Genomic DNA, 18,880 nt, shown 5'->3' with positions numbered 1-18,880 from the left:
TACTAGGGATTAAATACATAAATTCATTTACACTTAGTCTCAATATAGTTATATCATATTATATTAATACCATTATCTTTCAGAAAAAGAAACTGAGGTTTTTAGAGTAAGTTAGGTGTCCAAGGATACATGCTCTTAAGTGACAGCCATCCTATAAAGTCTGTTCTGCCTGGCTAGGGAGACACCCTGCAATATTCACAAGACATTCAAAATCAACAAAAAGAAAGAAATCACTGATGATAATTTAAATAAATAAGAATTGTTTTAATGAGCAATATTTTTTCATAATCATGTCTGTAAAATGTCTGGATCAGTCAGTGTTAAGAGGGAGAATTTAGTTACTAATTAATAGAGTTTCCACTCAATCCTCTTATTCTAATTAAAAAATAATAACAATGGTTAAATAACACCTATTTATTTGGAACATCAAAGGAGACAAGGCCTTTTCATCTCCAAGTAACTCAACTTCTCTAAGACCAATAGGAACCCATATAACTCAATAGCAAATAGCAAACAAATACAACCAAATAATGATTTTAAAAGGGGCAGAGACCTGAATAGACATTTTTTCAAAAAAGACATATACATGATATGTCAACAGATACATGAAAAGATGCTCAACATTACTAATCATTAGGGAAATGCAAATCAAAGCCACAATGAGATATCACCTCACACCTGTTAGAATAGCTATCATCAAAAAGACAAAAGATAACAAGTGTTGGTGAGAAAGTGGAGAAAGAGAACCCTTGTGAACTATTGGTGGGAATGTAAATTAGTGCAGCCACAATGGAAAACAGTATGGTTGTTCCTCAAAAAATTAATAATAAACCTACAATATGATTCAATGATCCAACAATTCCATTTCTATGTATATATCTGAAGGAATTGAAATTACTATCTCAAAGAGATTTCTGCACCCCCCCCTTCCAAGTTCATTGAGGTATTATTTACAACAAATTCATGCACTGGAGGGGCGGTCCCTCAGCCCAGCCTGCCCCTCTCACAGTACGGGAGCCCTCAGGGGCAGGAGGCAACCCAGCAATCAGGGGAAGGTCATGACCCATCATACTTCTGCTGCTGCCACTGCCAGCAGCGCAAGCCTTGACCGGCCCTGGTTACCTGAGCCTCGGGCAGCCCTGGGCAGCTGGGCAGCTGCCATCCGAGGCTTGCCTGTGCTTAGGGCCAGCCCTGAGCAGCTGGGGGGCTTAGGAGACTGAGGGACTCCGGAGGCAGGCACGTGGAGTGGCTGGGCCCACCTGGGTGGGCCCAGCCTTGCTGTGCCTGCCACCCTGATGGGGCTAAGGGGACTGGGCACCACCATCTTGTGGCTGTGGGCACCGCCATCTTTGAGGGCGTGGCATCAATTAGCATATTCCCTCCTTATTGGCTGTGGGAGTCACCATTTTGCGACGGCATGAGGGTCAATTAGCATATTCCCTCTTTATTAGATAGGATAGCCAAGACATGGGAACAATCTAAATGTCCATCAACAGATGAATGAATAAAGAAAAAGTAGTATTCATCTACAGCAGAATATTATTCTGCCTTAAAAAAGAACAAAATGCAAAGTAAGTCAAATAAATGAAATAGTAAAGGCAGAGTTGAATTCAATAAAATAGAAAGAATAGAGAAAATTAATGAAATCTAAATTAATTTTTGAGAAGCTCAATAAAATTGAAAAACCACTAGATGAAATCATCATAACAAAAGTGAAAAGGCAAAAATTAACAATGGTAGGAATGAGAAAGCTGATATCACTATAGGTTCTGAGTTATTTAAGAAATAATAAGGGAATATAATTTAAAAAAACCTTATGGTAATAAATTCAACAACTTAGATAAAATAGACAAATTTTTTGAAAAATATAATTTGACTAATTCAGCATTCATTCCTGATTTTTTAAAAATTCTCTGAAAATATAGAATGAAAAGAAACTTCTTTAATCTGATAAAAGGCACCTATGAAAAACTTATAGCAAACATATTTAATGATGTAAGACTGAATTATTCCTCCCTAAGATCAGAACAGTGTAAGGATGTCTTCTTTCAATAGTACTACTCAGCGTATACTGGAGGTCGCAATAGTGTAATAAAGCAATAAAAAGAAATCAAAGGCATCTTTCTCATCTTGGAAAGGAAGAAGTAAATTGTCTTTATTTGCAGATGTCATTATTGCCTATGTAGGAAATGCTTTGTAATCCAGACAAATCTCCTGTAACTAATAAGCTAGTTTAGCAAAGTTGTATGATAAAAGATCAATATACAAAGTCCATTATATTTCTCTTTGATAACAATGAACAATCATAAATTGAATATTTAAAACATAAGACCATTTTCAATGTAATAAAAAATATAAAATACCTATGGGATACATTGATTAAAAATATGCAAGCCCTATACTCTAAAACATACAGAAACATTCCTGGGAGAACTTAATGAAAACCAAAAAAATAGGCATATATACCATAGATTTGGATTGAAAGACTCAATATTGTTAAAATGCTAATTATCCTTAAATTGAGATATAGAGTCAATTCAATCCCAATCAAAGTTCCTGCCACCTTTTATTTTGTAGCCATTAACAAGCTATTTCTAAAATTTATAAGGATATATAAAGCACAACGAATGGCCAAAACAATTTTGAAAGGGAAAAATATAGTTGAAGGATGTATTAGTTTCCCGTGGCTGCCTTAACAAATTACAATAAACCAGGTTACTTAAAACAACAGAAATCATTCTCTCGCAGTTCCAGAGGCCGAAGTCTGAAATCAGATGTCAGCAGGACTTCCTCTAGAAGCTCTAGGGGAGAAACCATTTTTTATCTCTTGTATCTTCTAGTTGTCAGCATACTATCTAATAAAAGAGTAATATGCAAATTAACTGTCACTTTGCAATAAAGATGGCGGCATCCACAGCCAATTAGGAGAAAATATGCAAATTGATGTGACAAAGATGGTGGCACCAGCCGGACAGTGGGCAGGAGGCTTGGCTTCCTTGGTCGCCCCAGCCAGCTCCGTGGCCGCTGCCCAGACAAAGCCATAGTGGCAGGGCCAAGGCAGAGGTGGTTAGGGGCGATCGGGCCAGGAGGGGAGGGCAGTGGGGGTGATCAAGCCGGTGGTGGGGGAAGTTGGGGATGAGCAGGCCAGCACGGGGGTGTCGGTTGGGGCCAAGCAGGCTGGCGGGGGGGGGGGGGGCAGTAGGGGACGAGCAGGCCAGCAGGGGGGGCAGTTGGGGGTGAGCAGGCTGGCAGTGGGGGGAAGTTGGGCATGATCAGGCCAGTGGGAGGGGAAGTTTCGGGCAAGCATGCTGGCGGGGGGGGCAGTTGGGGGCAAGCAGGCCAGCGGGGGGGTGCAATTGGGGACAATCAGGCCAGTGGGGGGACAGTTGGGGGTGAGCAGGCTGGCAGGTGGGCAGTTGGGGGCGAGCAGGCTGGCAAGTAGAATGGTTAGGGGCGATCAGGCAGGCAGGCAGGTGAGCGGTTGGGAGCCAGCAGTCCCGTATTGCGAGAGGGTGCAGACCGGGCTGAGGGACACCTCCCTCCCCTCCCCCACCCCCAACCCCCGTGTACAAATTTTGTGCACCGGGCCAATAGTTCCTTAATACGTAGTCTTGTGGCCACATCACTCCAATCCCTATCTCTATGATCACAATACTTCCCTATGTTTGGCTTCACCTCTATGAGTCATTTATATATACAGACTTAAGGACTTAAGGCCCATTCAAATAATCAAGCATAATCTCCTTATCTCAAAATCCTTAATATAATTTCATCTTCAATGACTCTCTTTTTCCTAAATAAAGTAACACACTTACAGGTTCCCCCTGTGACTGCCACCCTACCTGAGACTCATTGGAGAATGAGACATCTCTCAGTGCTGGTAAAGAAAATATGTGATCAGCAAATAGGCATGTGAAAAGATTATCAACATCACTCATTATTGGAGATATGCAAATTAAAACTTTAATGAAATGTCACTACACACCTATCAGAATGTCTAAAATTATTAAGACTGGTTCTATGAAATACTAGTGAGGTTGTGGAGCAACTGAGACTCTCATACATTGCTATTCAGAATGTAAAATGTGCCACAAAACGTAAAACTTTCATTTTTTTTAAATTTACAGAGGTATAATTTTACCCAAAGAAGTCATATTCCACCAGGTACTCTTATTAGAATTACTCCTTCATAATTCATAGTTTTCCTTAGTAATTTAAAAAACATGCCTTAGTTGTATTTTTATCCATCTTTTTCCATCTTTAATGATGTGCTGTTTAAGCATGGATTAAAATACGGTTGCTGACAAATGTGTGAACCGCAAATAAACTTCACAAACCAAATGCTGCTGGTATCAGATCTCCATTGCTACAAAGGGCTGGCAAGTACCACTTTGCATTGGAGATGCTATTATTTATGGCTCTTATTGCTGACACAGGCAGGAATCAATGAGCATCTCCGGAACAACAGGTGTCACTCTTCCTCTTGGATCTGGACACTATGTGCTGTGGAAGAGCTAAGGAGTTTAGTTTTGCCATTCACTGTTTGTTGATACTGTCTTCATAAGTCAAGTCTTTTATTAGCATAGATAGGAAATAGTGTCTCCCTTGTCTTTTATAGACCATAATCATCCACTTTACGAATTGCTGATTGAAAAGATCATGACCATTAGCACTTGTTGAGCATCCCCTGGGTACCAGGGCTGTAACAAAAAGAAGAGAAAGGAGAAATGAATGATAAAGTGAAGGGCAGGGTCCAGAGAAAGTTTTAAAGTTGCCTATCAAGATTCTAAGACATATGACTTGTGCTAGAAAGGTAATTTAATTAAGTAAATTTTATTTAGTATTAACTGAAGCACTGAGATAGTTTTAAAAGATGATTTTAAAAGGCCCAGACTTGGTATGCTCCCTCAAATAATTAATGGTCCAGCTATACAGACAGAATAGAAACATGTAAAAAGCAAAAAAGCAAAAAAAAAAAAATACCATTCAGTAAATTAGGTTCAAATGAGTAATGAAGAGTGTAATAGCTATGGATGTGGACAGCTGTATAAGGAATAATATATGATTTCTCAGAAAAAATAAATTTTAAGAACAGGCAAACTTTGATGCCTGGAGGAGAGAAAGGGTGGCTGCACAGAGTCAGTGTTAGGCCCTACAACTTCTGTTCATGAGGCTTTGTTGAAGAGGACGTAGCAGTTGTGGTAGACTAATTAGAGGCAACCCCCAGAAGATGGTTTGGGGCATGACTCTGGAAAACCTTGAGTAATAAATAAGTACATTTTTCTCTAATAGATTCTACAAGCCAAACCATAGGGTGACAAAATATTTATCTTCCTTTTTGTACTTGGGGGGGGGGGTTGTTTTCCTATGGTTTTTAATAACTTCCCCCAAACACTGACTTTTATTTCAACCAAATCACATATATTGGGTAACTGTGATAGGCACTGGGCTAGGTAACAAAACTGTGTCCAAGAGCTCACTCAGGGAAAAGAGAGACCTAGAACACCAATACCTCTAATCTAGGACAGCATATACTTACCTTTGTAGCAGAGGTTTCAGGTGAGATGGGTTCTCTGATAAGGAAGAATTTGCATCTGGCTGAAGGATCAGCAGGCATGTGGGTTGGATGGCTCTTCCAAAGAATCTTTGCACAACCAGGAAAGATATGTCAAAACCCAAGATGTGGTGCAATGTTAGGCTCTCTGATTAAGGTGAGACTATCTCCAGGATATTTTTCATCTTTCTTATCAGGTGACTGGGACTCATTGGAGAATGAGGGATCTTTACCTCTGCTCCCCATAAACAGTGTGTTGCAGAAATGTGAACAAACCTCTGGGCCTCTGAATCATGCACATGGGTAAGACCCTGAGGGCTCAGCTCACTGGGACAGAGAGTCTGCATAGACATCTCTCAGGGCTGGTAATGACATTCTGGCATCAATATCTATGTCTGGGGAAAATGTCTACATCTGCTTTCATATTTAGAAGAAAGATACTTCACTGACTTTTTAAAGAAAACATTTATTATTGAAGAGAAGGAACAAGAGGACTGGCTATCAAAAGTCTTTGGGCAAAAGACTTTCTCCCTTGCAAAGGATTAAAATACTGACTTGGTTTAGAAATAGAACAATAAAAAAATGTGAATTTACAAAATAATGTATCCTTTATTCAAGTTCATTTAAGTAAGGAAATTGTTTCCTATCATGAATGTTTTAAAACGGTGATCCAATGCTTATCATAGATCATGGCAGCTGAAAAACATCTGCATAGTGATTTTTGAGTAATTAAATGTTTCATTACAATTTGTTTTGCTGCATAATAACCTTAGCTATAGGTTGAGCAAATATGCTTTTTCTTTGTTTTACAAAAGAAAGAGGACCAAAGTAATTGCTTGGCTAGAATTATATATCTAGTAAGTCCCAAACACATGTTCTTTTCATATCACAACACAATAGAACCCATAAAATGGAATTTTGAAATATGTCCTTCCAAAATTAAGGGAGGTTAAAAAGACCTAGACATAAGATCTGAGTAGATTAAAGAATATTTAGTATATGATAAAGAAAGCATTGTGTTATCAATAGAAAAGAAATGGATGATTTAGTAAATGCTCATGGAAAATTGTTAAATCATCTGAAAAAAAGTTTAAGTCCCTTCCTCACACAAAATAAATGGCAGCAAAAGGTGACCCCAAAAAAGAGAAAGAACTGGAAGAAAATATAGATGGCTATTTCTATACCTCTGGTATGAAGATGCATTAAATATTACAGCAAAGCAAAAGACATGAAGGAAGCAAGTAATTTGATTGTACAAAATATAAAAAGTCTTTAAGCCAATGTACTAAATACAGAATTAAGACAAATAACTCACCTGAGAAACATTTTTGAACTGTATCACAAATTTCTATAGCGATTAGATAAATATTTCTTACATATCAATAAAAGGTGAATAAAAAAACAATAGGAAAATGTCTTGAATAGTAAATTTACAAAAGCAAGAAAAAGAAGCAATAAACATAAATAATTCAACCTCACTCTCATGGGGATTAATTAATGAGACTCAAAACTGCACTGTGTATGTTCAAACTCAGGCTTGGTGACAAGCTAAAATAGTTTTTAACCTAGGGTAAATTATTTAGTTTAATATTTTAGCTTAGATAAAAGGACTTTAAACTTCTCTGAGCCTCATTTTCCTTGCCTGTAATATGATGGCATAAATAGGATACCTCATAATGCCTACTTTGTAGATATATTGTGGGGATCAATTATTTAATTTATGTGCTCTAAAAATTGCTTGGCATACAACAAGTACTAAATAAGTTTTACATAAATTAAAATAATGATAATCCATCTTTCACTTCTCAGATTGTCAAAAATGTATAGACATAATACTTCTGATAAGGACTGTGGGACTAGTTTTTCAGATACCCTGCTAGTTGAGTGTGAGTTGATGGAGTCTTTCAAAAGAACAATATACATCAAGCTTTACAATGTACCTATCCTTTGATTTAATAGTTCCTCTTCTAGATATTTGTTCTGAGCAAATAAGTAACATTTATAAACATGTTATTTTTATTAGGGAAAAATTAAGTAATTTAAATGTCCAAAAATATGAAAATAGTTAGATAAATTATCATTTACATATATTTTTATTGAGGTACTAGAGGCCCAGTACACGAAATTCGTGCACGGGGGGAGGGGGGGATGTCCCTCAGCCCAGCCTGCACCCTCTCCAATCTGGGACCCCTCAAGGGATGTCCGACTGCCCGTTTAGGCCCGATCCCACTGGCAGTCAGACATCCCTCTCACAATCCAGGACTGCTGGCTCCCAACTGCTCACCGGCCTGCCTGCCTGATTGCCCCTAACCACTTCTGCCTGCCAGCCTGATCACCCCCTAACCACTCCCCTGCCAGCCTGATCAACACCTAACTGCTCCCCTGCTAGCCCGATTGCCTCTAACTGCCCTCCCCTGCCAGCCTGGTCACCCCTAACTGCCCTCCCCTTCAAGCCTGGTCACCCCTAACTGCTCTCCCTTACCAGCCTGACTGCCCCAACTGCCCTCCCCTGCAGGCCTGGTCACCCCCAACTGCCCTCCCCTGCAGGCCTGGTCACTCCCAACTGCCCTCTTCTGCCGGCCCAGTCACCCCTAACTGCCCTCCCCTGCAGGCCTGGTCCCCCCCAACTGCCCTCCCTTGCAGGTCTGGTCCCTCCCAACTGCCCTCCGCTGCTGGCCTGATCGCTCACAATTGCCCTCCCTTGCCAGCCATCTTGTGCCCACATGGGGGTGGCCATCTTTGACCACATGGGGGCAGCCATCTTGTGTGTTGGAGTGATGGTCAATTTTCATATTACCTCTTATTATATAGGATAATTGACATAACATTATATTAGTTTTATGTGTACAACATAGTGATTCGATATTTGTACAAATTGTGAAATGATCACCATAATAAGTCTAGTTTATTCTTTTAAAGTATGCCTGTAGGACATATGTGTTATAAATATACATACATATTATATTTAATGCTATATGTATTTGTATATATTGTGTTTTACCTGGAAAATAAGGTATAAAAGTGTGATCAGATTACAGTGATAACACAGGTTTACATGGAAAAGAGAGATAATAGATGATTTGAATTTTCTTTAGTTTCCTAACTATTATCTCTAATGCTTAGTGTCATTACTTTTATAATAAGAACTAGAGGCTCAATGCACGAATTGGTGCACATGTGGGGTCCAGCTGGCCCAGCCCCAATTGGGGCTGATCAGGGCTGGGCCTGTCGGGAGGAAGAGATGGTGGGAGGTTGGCTGGCCAGCCCACCCCGATCAGGGCAATCAGGGCCAGCTGACTGGGGGAAGGGGCCACAGGCAATTGGCCAACAGCCCGCCCTTGATTGGGGTTGGGGGCCAATTTGGGGTGGGGCCAGGCAGGGGGAGGGGTTGCAGGAGATTGGCTAGCTGGCCACCCCCTATTGGGGTGGGGGGTAATCAGGGGCAGGACTGGCCAGGGGGAGGGGCTGCAGCCCAATCAGGGTGGTGGGGGTCCATTGGGGGTGTGGCCAGCCAGGGGGAGGGTCTGCAGGAGATTGGCCACCCAGCCCGGCCCCCTATTGGGGTGGGGGGGTGTGATCAGGGGCGGGCTGCTGGGGGGAAGGGCTGCGGGCCTATGGTGGTGGGGCAGGCTGATTGGGGGTGGGGCTGGCCTGGGGGGAAAGGAGGGAGCATTTGGCTGGTGGCCCCGCTATTTATTTTATTTTTTTTTTTTTGGCAACTTCATGACTTTTATTTGTGGTGCCTGTGCTATGTCTCAAAAATACCTTCTCCCCCTGCCCTGGACAGTGTCAGGGAGGGGGCAGCAAAAAATAGAAGATGTCCCTCCCTAATGCACATGGACCCTATATACAGGCCCACCCGCCCAGGCCGGCAGGATGCTTGGCACATTCTCGGATCCCTGCTCAGGGGCAGGAGAGGTTACTGGTGGCAGCACACATGAGAGGGGACCTCCAGGTGGCCACTCTGGTCCTGGCTACTGGTCCTGGCTCTTCCTGGTCCTCGTTTCCTTCCTGGTCCCCCTACCTGGCTCAGCCTCCCGTCTCCATCCTGGCCTCAGATGGCCCCCTTGGCTCCTGGGGGCTCTGTCCTCCCCTCCCAGCCTGGAGGTCCCCAGGGGAGGTTATGGCTTCTCAGAGACTCCCTGGCAGCCCTGTCACTCATGTTCACACAGGGGAAGGGGTGCATGTGGCAGAAGCAGCTGTATAAATGCGGGTGCAGGGGCAAGTCCTCCGGGGTCACTTGGACAGTTTGCTGATGACATGGATCATAGCCGTGTTCTCGTCCTTGAGGTGCTGGGTTGTCAGCCCGGAGGTTGGGCAGGCCCTTTAGCTCCTCTTCCAGCTCAGCAGCCTTGCACTCCAGGGCCCTGTGCTCAAATCTCTCCAGCTCCAGGAGGGCCGGCCTCTCTGCAAAGCGCTCCTGCCTTTGCATGGCACACTTCAGCTCCACCTTGAGCTGCACCAGCCGCAGCACGGTCTCGGTCAGAGCCTCATGAAGTCTCTCTTCTCAACACACAGCTCTCCGTAGAGCTTCCTGAAGCCTCCTGCAGGCTCTTCCAATTCTGGCTGGGGTTCTTGGTTGAGGGCCCGCTGCCTCTGGGGGGAAGGGCTGGATTCTGGGCTGATGTCCACTGGCTTCACCTCCTACCCCTCCGCAGGCCCTCTCCTCTCCTTGCCAACTCTGTGGTGCTCCCTGGAGGCCTGTGGTCCCTGTCCCTGCTCATCAGGTGCCTCTACTCTCTGGGCAGGACCATCAGAATTCTCAACCCCAGGGACTCGGGGCTGCCAGGAAGGGTCCAGGCTCTGTGCACCCTGCTCTTGATTGGGATGAGAGAGTTCGATCAGGGGCAGACTAGTAGAGGGGAGGGGCCGGGTGGTTCGCTAGCCAAAGTGGGCGTCATAGTGACCGGTTGTTTGGTCGTCATAGTCGTCACAGACACTGACTTTTTATATATATAGACAGTAATTGTTGTTTTCTTTAAGGGACAAAGAAGAAGTGGGAGCTGGAGAAACATTGCATAGGTATTTAGGGGAAGTTGGTTTTAAATATCCATACGATTCAAATTCTAACATGGTAAATGGGGCCTTTATCTCTAGGAGTGCATCCCATCTAAGTGATGACTGCCACCCAGATATTGCTAATGTGTTTGTAACTAACAAGATTGAATGTTTCTTAAAACCAAGGCAGAAACTATGAATGTCCTGAGCTTTCAAAAGCCAAGTTTTTGACTATCCCATTGACATCATTTAAATTTAGCAAATCAGTCATCTAAATGCATCTAAATTAGTAACTCATGTGGATAATAGAAAAATTGCATTCAGTTTTCTGACATATTTATTGAGCATCTGATTCTGCACCAGTGCTCTGCTAGGCCTTGTGAATGCTGTAGAAAAAAATAGACTCTGACCCAGTTCGCAAACTGTCACCCAGGTGTGAGAGAGACATTTAACGAATACTTACTGTAGAGTCAGACAGAGGCTGTGATGAGGGAAGGGCAGATATTCACTGAGTGAATATCTCCTGTGTGCAAGGTGCTACCACACACACTGAGGATATAGTCATGAACCTACTGATCCGTGCCTTTATAGGGTTTACATCCTAGTGAAAGGAGAGAGAAAATAAAATAAATAAACTATAAGGTAGATTAGATGGTGAGAACTTGTAAGAAAATCATAACACAGGTAGGGGAATGTTAAGCAATTGAAATTAGAGGGTAAAGGGAACCTGCCAGAGGGAGGAAAAACATTTGACTGAAGACCTGATGGAGTAAAAGGAGTGGGAGTCATGTGAACATTTAGGTTAAGGTCATTTCAGAAGAGGCAAAGGAAGAGCAAGGAGAGTTCATCAGAAGCAGAGGGCCCAGCAACAGAAGTTTTGAGGTGAGAACATGGCTGATGCTTTCCAGGAGCTATAGGTTGTCCATGGGGTTGGAGGTAGTGAGCGGGAAGAGAATATAGTAGGCTATGGTGTCAGATATGTCAGGATAATTTGGATCCTGTATGGCCTTCCAGACAAATGCCTTTGTCTTTTACTCTGAATTCACTACACTGTTTTGAGCGCAGCAGGGGCATGATCTGTATAACAGGATCACCCTGGTAGTGTTCTTGAGAATAGATTGAAGGATACAAAAGCCGGGATACCAATTATGAGTATACTGCGTTAATTAAGGTGAAGATGAAGGTAGCTTCAAACAGATTGGTGGCAATTGATAATGTGGAAGTTACTGGATTCTGAATATATTTTTAAAGCAATCAACAGAATTTGCTCATGGATTGAAAATAGGGTATCACAGAAAGACAGAATTTAAAAGTGACTATTTCCCTAACCAGTTTGGCTCAGTGGAAGGGTCCCAGGTTTGATTCTAGTCAAGGGCATGTACCTTGGTTGCGGGCACATCCCCAGTAGGGTGTGTGCAGGAGGCAGCTGATTGATGTTTCTAACTCTCTATCCCTCTTCCTTCCTCTCTGTAAAAAATCAATAAAATATATTTTGAAAAAAATAAGTCCTTTAAAAAAATAAAAGTGACTATTATTATTTTTGTTACACATGAGCAAGGGAAGAATGACAATGCCATCAAGTAAAATGGGAAGGCCAATGGGAGGAGCAGCTTTTGAAAGGGGAGGTCAGGAGCTCAGTGCTTGACATGTAAAGTTCAAGATTCCTAACAGAAATCTAAATTGAGATGTCAATGAGGCAGAGGAATAGAAGAAGTTCAGGGAAGAGAATGGGCTGAGGATATAGACATGAGAATCATCAGTATTTAGATGGTATGTAAAGTCATGGGATAAAACAATATTCATCAAGACTGGGTATAGATAGAGATGAGAAGAGGTTCAAGGACTTCACAGTTAAGAGACTGGAGTATGAGGTGGAACCACCAAAGGAAAATGAGAAGACACAGTCCGGGGATAGAAAGAAAATGTCCTGGGGGGCCAACAGAAGAAAATGTTTAAGAAGCAGAATTGATCACTGTCAAATGCTGTTGGTAGGTAGGGCAGAGATATTGAGGAGTAACCATCAGACTTGGAAACATACATCTTAGGTGACCACCACAAAAGCAATTTAGTGAAAAGGTGAGTACAGAAGCCTGAAGTGGGGGGGTTCATGAAAGGATAGAAGGTGAGGAACTAGATACAACTGTTCCAAGAGTTTTGTGGTTTGTAAAATAAAACAAGAATAAAAAAAACAAGGAGAAAATCAGAGCAAATGAAGAAAGAAATGGCGTCCAGATGGCATTCAGGTTTTAATTCTTAATATGAGAGAAATAACACTGACCTGTATCCTTATTTTTAAAAAAATCCAGAATAGAGATAAAATTCGATAATGTAAGAGAGAGGAAATTACTGGATCAGTGGCCTTGACTAGGCAAGGGAGGATGTAGTACACAACAAAAAATGTCTTACGGTGATTGCCTAGATAAACAAGGTCCTATGTGTTAACACAATTCAATATGTTAAAGTTTCATATTTGATTGGGAGGGTGAAATTATAAGGAAGCAGAAATGAGGATAGAGGGAGTGTGATGGGAAGGGATGAGAATCAAAAAGAGAATATTAACGATCTGACCATCATTTTGTGACAAACTGATTGTCCAGTCTGGTAGGATGTCTTCGGAGATGCCATATCTGAGAAATTGGTAAGCTACCAAACAGTCCAGAACTTGTTCCAGCAGTTCATACCTCTCATCTGTCAAAGTTGCCTCCCTTCAGGAAGACCTGGGGTGGGAGGCAAGAGGTGTGTATGCACAGCAGAGGAGGAAAAGAACAAGAGAGATGGCAAATTCTTTGGGCATGGATGCAGATAGGTGGGTACTGATGGACTTTGTGAAGTTTCTCTTTTGTTTGCTTCTATTTTCTCAATAAAATTAGCTGAGTGAGAACAGGTAATGAGAAGGTTTGGGATACTTGTGGACAGAGGAGGTTAAAATGATTATCTGGACAGTGGTCGGCAAACTCATTAGTCAACAGAGTGGCAAACCGCGGCTTGCGAGCCGCATGTGGCTCGGGAGCCGCAGTTTGCCAACCACGGATCTGGGAGAATGGGAGGCATAAAAAGACCATGGAGCCTGGGAGCACCCACTTTGTCTAGGGAATCTGCAAGGGAAAGCGACCTTGAAGCTGAGACCTTAAGAATGAACTGGAGTTCATGGGATGGACAGGAGACTTATTGTCTGGAAAAGGAAATAGAGTATGTGTTAACACCTGGAGTCTATGAAAAGTATAGCACAGTTGAATGTAAATATTACTGAGTGTAGTCCATGATGAGCAGAGGGTAGGAAAAGAGTTTGTAGAAATAGCTAGTTGGAAGATTTGCCCTTCAGTTCTTATATTTCATGGGGCTATATAAATAATATCTATAATAGAAAGATGAAAATACATTACATTAACAAAAATATATTAAAATAAATAATTATTCTTAACTGCTTAATTAGTTTTGATTAAGTAGGGGCTTGGTCTTTTCTGATAAAAATACTTGATGAATTAAGGTAATTGACGTGAAAGTCAAGAGTAAATACATTTATAAATATTGTGAAATTTAGCAACACTGGGAATTACTGATGTTCCCAATGAAAGTCAAAATTAGTCCCAGGAGCCGAAACCGGTTTGGCTCAGTGGATAGAGCGTCGGCCTGCGGACTGAAGGGTCCCGGGTTCGATTCCGGTCAAGGGCATGTACCTTGGTTGCGGGCACATCCCCAGTGGGAGGTGTGCAGGAGGCAGCTGATCGATGTTTCTCTCTCATCGATGTTTCTAGCTCTCTATCCCTCTCCCTTCCTCTCTGTAAAATATCAATAAAATATATATTAAAAAAAAATTAGTCCCAGGAACAGAGAAGTAAGCGTAGCTATGATTCACAAATATGAAAAGTATTCATTTCACAGATAATAGATATTATCTTTGGTTTCTCTGTAATATCTTCATAGCTATTACATCAGAGAGGAATTTAATGATATACTTATGATGCTTAGAATCTTTAGTAGAATTATCCTAAGAGCCTACTCAGAATTACACAAACACACATCTGTACACATACATAGATATTCTTAACTTGGCAGAGAAGCTAGATAAAATGTGAAATGGAAGACATAAAAATAAAACCAATTACTATCTTGGCAACAAGCGTTCTTTCACGCTACTTAGCTATCTCTCTGAAAAAAAAGTATGCATTAACAGCAATTCAGATAGTAATATGTTTCGATACTTATATCTCTATGAATCCAATAAATAATCCAGATATACTTGGACATAATGACATCTAAAACTATAGAGAATTAAGAATAAAATTGACAGAGTAATGAGACTCCATTTTTTAAAAAGTCAGACTTGGAGTGCTTTCAAATTTTAGGTCTTCAACTAAACTTTCTAATACGGCCCCACTTATCTTGTGTATCCTGAAAGAATGCATCTTTGAGAGTGACCCTTTGATTTTATTCATTCTTCACTGTAGCATTGGTATGTCTACCATGTCCTTGAAATTAATGCTCAAAGTTACGGAGAATACTAAAAGAAGAAGTACCTACCCTTGGAGAGATTCCCAAAGAAAACCCATGAGAACTATAGTTCTCCCTTCATCCCTCCCTCAATAAGGTAATTGGCTTAAGTCCATGAGGCTTCTCCAAGTGGAAGAGGGGTCTGAGAACCACATTATGTGGCTAGAACCACATTAATCACAAATGCTTCCATCATTAGCCATTAAACTACAGTGGAAAAGTTAAGTCACCGCACGCATGACATGCTGTGGTCCAGGGAGGGGGAGAAGTGGTGTGCCTCCTTTAATTACTCCCATGGAACTGAGCACATGTCTAGCCATGGTCTTTTCTTTTACTATTTCCCAAATAATGAGCACTCTAATTGCTTCAGCTGGAGCAGCCCTTGCTCATTTTAATACCTGGCTGCCAGCGTTCTTTCCCTTTCTCCCCTCTGTTCTCTCCACATTCTCCCCTTCCTCCCCCTTTTTTGGTCTGAATTTGATGAAGGTCTGGTTTTTACTCCCCGAAAGTTTAAGTGGTTGAGTTAAATCACAACTTTCTTTGGTCAATCACCTAGGGAGCTTTTTAGGAATTGGGGAAACATTTTATTTATGACTCAACTTTCCACGTGTGCTGACATGGCATGGAATTTACAGCTATATTGAAAGCGTTATAACCATCACCTCAGAAATTCCACATTCTCTTGAGCTGCATTATTATGGAACATTTGTCAGGCTGCCAATTGCTGTGTCAACCCCTAATTGATTTATATTAGCATCTGTAAGAACGAAGTGGAGTGAGGGAGGGGGTGAGCCTGGGACCACTTTAGACTATCCAGTTGCTGAGTTTCCTGTGGACATGAGAGATTTCCAAACAGAATTGAACACAAGACACCATGGTTGTCTTTTTGCTTTATTGTTATGCAGCATCTTTAAAATTACATATATTAACAAAGCCAGTATAAACTTTACTTTGTGAAAAGTTGAGTGAGCTTACCCTCCCTCTGCCATGCTGTTACTTAACTGTAAAAAACACCTGGCCCAAAAGGTCGGATTCATTTTCCCCTGGGGAGGGGGGTGAGTAAAGAAACCGAGAGACACCTTCAAAATGTTTTCCTCTGACAGCCTTCATTTACAAAATAGAGTAGTTAGATTTAATAGCTCTCTTTTACACTTAGATTCCACTCCTCCTGGATTAGAAACATAAATCTAAATTATTCATTGTAGAAACACCTGGTCTGAGGTTAGGTCTGCATTGAGGAAACCTGAAGAAATCAGCAAAAGGGGATCATGGTGGGAATGCTCAAGACACCCATTCACTACAACACTGGTTCTTGGATGCATTCATGGTTTATCCAAGAGCTCCCAAACAATGGAGCTCCCAGAGTGTCTTGGCCAACCTGATTTTAGCTGTTGGCATCTTTGACGGACACCCGTCCCTGTCATTCCCTAATGTATTGTATTTGGCCCAGTTCACACACTTAGGGAATGTGTCTGGCCTCTGTTGGTATAAGAGTTTTGCAACAGAATAATTATGCCCTGAGCACTTTTTATATGTCAAGCATTGTTCCAGTTGCATTGTTCCTGTTGTCTAGAAGCTTCTGTAAGAGGTGTAGGACAAGGGACAGGGCATGATAGGAGATAGGCATGGTGTGAGTGTGGAAACAGAACAATATGATGAAAGAAAGGAGTGCCTTTGGTTTATTTGGGCCTCTGGCTATGGGACAACCATAGCTGAGAGGATCTCTAGAGAATTGGTGGCTTCTTCCTACTGCCCCCAGAGAACTGGCTAGTCAGTGGAGGTCCTAGTGGCAATGCCAGGCCTGGGGCACAGTGTGCCTGGGGCACAGAGCTCCGGGCCACAGCAGACCTGGAATACAGTGTTCCTTGATCTCCATACCCTACATCTAATCCATCAGCAAACCCTTTTGACTTCAAAGTCAAAATACACAATTATAATCCTCACTACCTTCACAGCTGAAATTGGCATTAAAGCCTGAAAAAGAATTTTCAGAAAGGCAAAAGAAAAATAAAGAGCGAAAAAGAGATTGAAAATGTACTAATTGCCTAAATATTTATTCATTCATTGAGCAATCACACACTGAGCACTTATATGTCAAGCATTGTTCCAGTTGCAGGAAATAAAAGGATAAACAATAAATGAGGATGACAGACAATAAGCAAAATAAATGAGCTGAATATATGGTATGTTACACCATGACAAATGCTAAAAAGAAAAATAAAGCAAAAAAAAAAATGTGCTTAGTGTTATCAGGGGTGCGGACTGCAATTTTATATGGGGTGGCCACAGAAGATTCAATCATTTGAGCTATGTCCTGAAAAAAAGGGAAGGATCCAGCAATGTTGACATCCAGGGGCAGAGCACTCCACACAGAGTAGAAGTTGAAGCAGGAGCATGTGGCTTGGGGGAGGGCCCCATTGGGGGATGAGTAGGAGATGATACAGGAGAGGTCACACAGGGGTCAGATCCTAGGGCCTTAGAGGCGATTGCAAGAACATGGGCCTTTTCTCAATGGAGCAGGTCTGGGTACTGAGGGGTTTTTATCCAAGGAAAGACTTTGATGTTAACAAGTTCATCTAGTGGCTATGTTGTTAAAGAGGGTGAAGTTGGAAGCAAAGAGATTAATTACATGACTATTATAATAATGCAGCCAAGATGTGATGGTCCTTTTTTTAGGCTTTATTGCTAATTCCACTTCATCTTTTGTCCCCTACACTTTAGGCTCTCTTATCTATTCACTCACCAACTCTCTTTATCTCATACCCTCTCAAGACTTAGATGGATGCACAGGCTAATGATTCACCTCCCCTGGTCAGGAGTGTGGTTTACTCTCCGGTGTGTTATACTCTCCAATAGTTGATTGAAATTGCCACTTGGTTTTTTAATAAGGTCCTCAAATTGTAGAAAATAAAATTTATTATCTTCTCTCACCAAACTTATCATGTTCTATGTCTCAGTTCATGGGTGCTACCATCCATCTAAATCACAAAACCTAGAACGTTGGTATCTTCACTTTCTCCTTCACAGTCACTTCCCACTTCATTTAGATCTTTTTCTGGTGAGGAGGACATTCTGATTTCCTGCTTCCATCTTCACCTAGCAAATATAAACATGTCTGCATGTATGGGTGTATGTGTGTTATATACACTGTATGTGACATAGCCACACTCAAAAATGACATGAACGAACCTATGGACCAGACTCAAGTAACAAGACAACAACACAGCTTCCCTATGATTTTTTTCCCACGATGATTCATATAAAATTCTATGGGGAAAAGTTGTAGTAAAAGGAAAGGTTTGGTGTTGAAAGAGGAGTGGATTCTGCCAGATGAGAGAAGAGAAAGAGCATTTCAGGAAAATAATTTTGTCATTTGTAGGAGCTTCTTGGGGGAAGAACCATTGTTTTAAGAGTGTAGTATAGCCTAAGCATCTAAGACAGCACCTAGCACAGCAGCCACTCAATAAATGTTTGCTGAACTAAAAATGAGAAAATATGCACAATGACAACCAACAGTATGTTGCTAACAAATTTCAACTCTGAGCTGTACATATGTCCATATGAAGCCATAGAGGTGCATAGGGGCTGGGCAGGGGTACTGTATTATCCTGTTAAAAAGTTTGGAGTCGGGGGCGGGGAGGCTGGGGAAGGGGCATGCATGGTTCAAGGGGTGGGCTGGAATCAATGTGTGGAAAATTTTACATGTTATAACTAGGGCTTAAACTTTAGCTGTTGAGGGTTTTTAAACAGGAAGGTGACCGATTTAGATCCATTTTAGAAAAACAATTCTAGCAACTGTGAAACAAGGAGTTGGTTGAGAGAGACACAAGGGACAGA

The sequence above is a fragment of the Plecotus auritus genome, assembly GCF_963455305.1.
Source record: "Plecotus auritus genome assembly, chromosome: 3".
In the NCBI taxonomy this organism is placed as follows: domain Eukaryota; kingdom Metazoa; phylum Chordata; class Mammalia; order Chiroptera; family Vespertilionidae; genus Plecotus; species Plecotus auritus.
This window is presented reverse-complemented; position numbering follows the sequence as displayed.